Source organism: Helianthus annuus, chromosome 7, assembly GCF_002127325.2.
Source record: "Helianthus annuus cultivar XRQ/B chromosome 7, HanXRQr2.0-SUNRISE, whole genome shotgun sequence".
Classification (NCBI taxonomy): domain Eukaryota; kingdom Viridiplantae; phylum Streptophyta; class Magnoliopsida; order Asterales; family Asteraceae; genus Helianthus; species Helianthus annuus.
Window position 1 is genome coordinate 2,201,984 of NC_035439.2, and position 5,212 is coordinate 2,207,195.

General features: G+C 39.2%; 1 non-coding gene across 1 annotated transcript; it reads right to left on the bottom strand.

Moving 5' to 3' along the window:
* Positions 1-3,844: 3,844 nt before the first annotated feature.
* Positions 3,845-3,916, bottom strand: TRNAG-UCC. The gene has a single exon. It is a non-coding gene; the product is annotated as a tRNA-Gly (tRNA).
* Positions 3,917-5,212: the final 1,296 nt, after the last annotated feature.

A 5,212-nucleotide genomic window follows, 5' to 3' on the forward strand; every position in this document is an offset into this window, starting at 1 on the left:
GATGAGCATCCTTCGATCCAGACAAATGACAACTATAAACAAACTATTTGGCCAAGTCAAACTAGGAGGATAGTTGACTTGGTCAAACTTACAAGGCTAACTTAGACATCGTTTATAACGTGACTGAATACAGACAAAGTACAGACACAAGTGCACCAACATAATGTTTACTGATTGTGATAAGTGATGTTCTTTGATACACACCGGGTGTTTTTGATGTTCAATAACATGCTTAGCATGAACCATACATGTAGAACCGAGCATAGGTTGTTTGAATAAAGAGGTAACGATAATAAGCATATGTTGTTAAATCGTTGAGTGATAAATGACACAATGAATTTCTGTTTGATTTAATGAGCTATGTCGCACACTCCTTATGTACAAGTCAATACTGCACATACTCTCAGTTATATGACCGCACACTTGTCAAGTAAGCCACACACTCCAGTGTGAGCTACCCACTTGACAAGTGGGCCACACAGTCCCTTTGGGCCTAATCTAATAATGGATCGTACACTATTGAACCGCACACCCTTGAATATGCCGTACACTCTTGTATTGGGTTGAAAATTGTCGGACCTCACACTACGCATCATATTATGGATTATCTAAACTACTGTTTAAATTATGTGACTCGTACATGCTTGTATGTGAAATATGAAACTTATGTGCTACGTATAAATACATGTATACGTGATGTTTACTTGAATACGAACCTGATCAAATTCGATAACCATAATAGGACGTGGCTGAACACTGTTAAAACCAGTAAATTATCAACCGAGCAATCTAAGGTGAGTTCACACTCTTACCAAGGCATGGGATTCCCGGGGTAGGGAATGGGATTGAATGGTTACTTACACTTATATTGTTATTGGGAATTACGGATCACTGACCTCGTTAGGGGAAGGTCACTTATAGATACTGCTAGACTAGTGATACAAATACTACTCTTCGCACACATGCCTGGAATGGCCGCGATACGAATACGAATCTTCGTACACATGCCTGGAATGGCCGCGATACTAATACTAAACTTCGCACACATGCCTGGAGGGCCGCGATACAATTTAACTAGTCTAGAATACATGGGTAACTCCCAATAATCTTCGCAAACATGCCTGGAGGGCCGCGATACAAGTATATACGATACATGATTTACAAAACGAACATATGATTTACGAAACGAATACTATAACCAAACAACCAACTGTGAACTCGCTCAACTTTGTTGTTGACTCGTTGTTACATGCCTTGCAGGCTTCTAGGTGCATATCATTGGAACTTGCTGTCTGGGATGCTGGAGTGGTCATGGGTCGAGATACATGGAATCGCAACACAAGTCTAATGGCTTACTTACGCGTGGTTTATATAACATTTAACAAATGAATTATGCTTCCGCTGTGTACTATGAGTTATATGTAACGTTTTGAAATACTTTCTGTTAATAAATGAAAGTTTTATTTAATTATACTTACGAGTTCAATGTGATTGGTGGCTAAGATCCTGGTACGTCACACGCCCCGCGGTGATCCCGCATGTGGTAATTTGGGGGTGTGACACCATCAGTAAGATTATTAGTTTCATCATGATGATTGCTAATTAATTTGTTTGCATTTTAGATTGATGTTGAATCATATAGGCACCGGCCAGAGCACAACAAATAAAGCAAAAGTAACACAACGCTATTGATCACATGAAAGAAAAGGAAAGACTATACATCGCACAATCATACCAAATTTATCAAGTCATAATCATAATAGTTATGTTATTAATATCTTCACATTATTAAGATACATAGTTTTAACGTGAAACTTACTACACATGCTTAGTGGTAAGTATATATAATAAAACAAAAACAAAAACAAAACGGTTCCTCCTCCCCGCACTATGTGATACCATGGTTCTAGCTGGTGTTCGCCATCTGTCTCCTCCGCACATGTCCAAACCATCTCAATCTCCCTCCCTGCTCTTATCCAAAATGCGTGCCACGGTGCCACCTCAGTTTTGTCTGCCTCTGCTCCTTCTACCAGAGTTTCCACACTTCTTGCAGGTGCCGTCATCATGAATTTTAACAACATACTATATTTCCAAATCACAGTAGTTGTCATAACTTGAAACCTGTAAAAGTGAGAGTGTCTGATTACATAGTAAAACAGCCTGTATTACTGGCAACATTAATATGTTTTTAAGCTTTCAGGTTTTAGTGTTTTACACATATTTCAGTCTAAACATATATAAATAGCCACTCAGCTGTCAGCATAATCAAATATTCCAGGTATGTATAGTTGTAAGCATATTGAGAAATCATAAAGAAACTGGGGTTCAGCTTCTTGTTTAGATGTTTATTGGCTTGTACTGAGAAAAACTCCTTTCTGTCTCAAATGTGCATTCTCCTGGGAAAATAATAACAATAACTGAGAATAAAGCAGAAGCAAGCAGTAGATATAATTTATAATATACAGATGATTAGTATAGACATTGTTCTAGTAGTCATAAGGGTGTAATGAGCCTCTCCATAAACATTGCAAACTTTAGATCTCGAACTAAACATTTGAAAACAGATACAATTCTCACTTTCCCTAAACCCTAAAACGATCTTGTAATCATCCTTTATGGAATCATAAACGAAACCCCAACATAAAGACTCGGTTTCTAGAATTTGGGGATGTTATACTTTCATAAAAAGTAAGATCCTAACCAAAAAACAGACTTGAGACAATACCGGTATAACTGTTCAAACCGGTATACCAGATTTTACCGGTGGTACAAAGTCTATGATGTTTCTCTTACTTACCGGGATGTTTCGAACGCCGGTAATACCGGTATAACCGGCCGGTATTTACCGGTTTTTAAAACATTGGGTTCAATTACCACAATGGGGTTTTTTTCCATATTTATTGGGTTTCCTCTTGAATTGGCGTATAGCCATTATGCCTAGTGGAGATGGATATGATCTGGTTCTGCAGGTGGCACAATGATACTCTAGTGGTCTATCAGTGATTCAAATTTGTCATTCAGAAAAAATGAAGTTGTTGTCAATCCTTTGACATGGATATGATCTGGTTCGACAACTTGACAGCTTCCACATCATTGATCTCCGGCACTGGAACCCGTACTGGCTTTGACATGGGGACAGGCTAACAGTGCTACAACACCATTATTTTTTAACTTGACATGTATACTAGAAGACTAACCATCACTAGTGCTCTAGTGGTGGCACGGGTAGTTAAGTTCCACCTATGGTGGGCCTGGGTGAGTTTTCCCCTCCATGTCTCAAGTTCGAGTCTGGGTGATAGGGGTTTCTCATTTAGGGGTTAGGTACCGGTACCGGGTCTGATTTGCTCATCCCTAATTGTGCGAGGGGACTCTCTAGTACGGACCCGGTAAAGAAAACGTATGCTAGACCTCCCGACATTCGCGAATAATTCACACCTTTAAAGAAAATGTAATCTAGAAGACTGAGGCGTAACAGAGTAGTTTTAATCCTCTGGATAGTGATGAATCTTGCTATTAATTTCAGGAACTGTAATGAACTTTAACCTTTCATATTTCTTTCATGAAATACAAGGTAGAGTGGAACAGGAATAGAAAGCAACCACTCACAACAGCAGCCACTATACCAATAGGATTCAACTGCAGGAACTCAAGTTTCGGTTACCTATTTTCGCAATCTTTCTCACAATATAACCCAATTGAAGACAAAAAAAAACTTACCTGAGTGGATGGAATGAAAGGGGTAGAGATCGACTAGATGAACATAACATCAAGCATGTAAATTCCAAGGAATATAAAAATCTCGACGTCTGTGTAAAAAATAAAAAGAGAAAAAAAATAACCACTATGCGTTTGCCGGGAGTCGAACCCGGGTCTATTGCTTGGAAGGCAATTATCCTAACCGTTGGACTACAAACGCACATTTATTATTTTATTTTTAACGATTCAAAAATAGATTTCTAGTGTGATACTGCAATTGAATCTACTCCAAAACCAAAACCAGTAATAGATAAGTAGTGTAAATGTAATTATCAAACCAAGTTTTTGTGAACTCCTTGTTTGTAGTTTCTAGGTTGTTGGGGACGGGCCTTGTAGTTATATGGACTAGGTATAGCCTTTTTTCGAGCCTTACCTAGAGCTGCAACATGAAATACCCATTTGAATGGGTCCAGGTCCGTACTCGTGATGATTATAATTGCTTGGAGATGAAGCACATTACAATTTATAGGGATCCCTCGTAACTCTAACTTTCCATTGATATGGAACAATTGTCGTAACACTTGTTATTGCTTGGAAATTGTTGGTGCACTTGTGTCTGTACTTTGTCTGTATTCAGTCTCGATGTAAAACGATGTCAATGTTAGTCTTGTAAGTTTGACCAAGTCAACTATCCTCCTAGTTTGACTTGGCCAAACAGTTTGTTTATGAATGTAACATGTCTGGTTCGAAGGATATCTCATTGAAGGATAGTTAGATCCTTCGATGAGCTCAAAAGTTGAACCTTCGATGGATGGACCTCGATAGATAGTCCTTCGAGGTCATGGTGTACCCGTCGATGGAAGTCGGATCGAAAGATGCAGTATCCCTGATCCTTCGACAGGTTTAACATCGATAGATGATCCTTCGTGACATCTATCGGATCCTTCGATCAGACCTGCTGTGGCTGGGTATATATATACCCATGCAGTGTGTTAGACACAAGACAGATGCACACAGACAGAAAGATTGACTCGAGAGATAGTGAGAGCATTCTGTCAAGAACACACACACACATTAGAGAGTTTGCAATATTGATTTGTAAACATTGTGCTTGTAACCGGAACCTTCATTCGTATTAATACAAGTGGTGTTAATCGGTGAACCTTTGTGTGTTTGTGTTTATACTTGTTTCATCTCGGTTTTGCTTGCTAGCTTGGATTCCGCACTCGCTAGTGGGTTTGTATAACAAGGTTTAGGTTCGTCATCCTCCGAGAGGGACCTACAAGTGGTATCAGAGCCGTGGCTCTTTACCTTGTTTAAAACCGGGTTTGTTCAAGTTCTTGGTGTGTTTGGACACTTGGTTTAGCACCCGTTTTTGGTGGTTTTCTTGCATTTTTAAACTGAAAAACGCGTTCTAAACCTTTCGGGAGTGTTCAAGGTTGGGTTGGGTAACTTAAAACTTGTTTTTAAGGAACTTTGTAATTTCCGGCCAAATTCCGGTTATTACTCCGGTGAC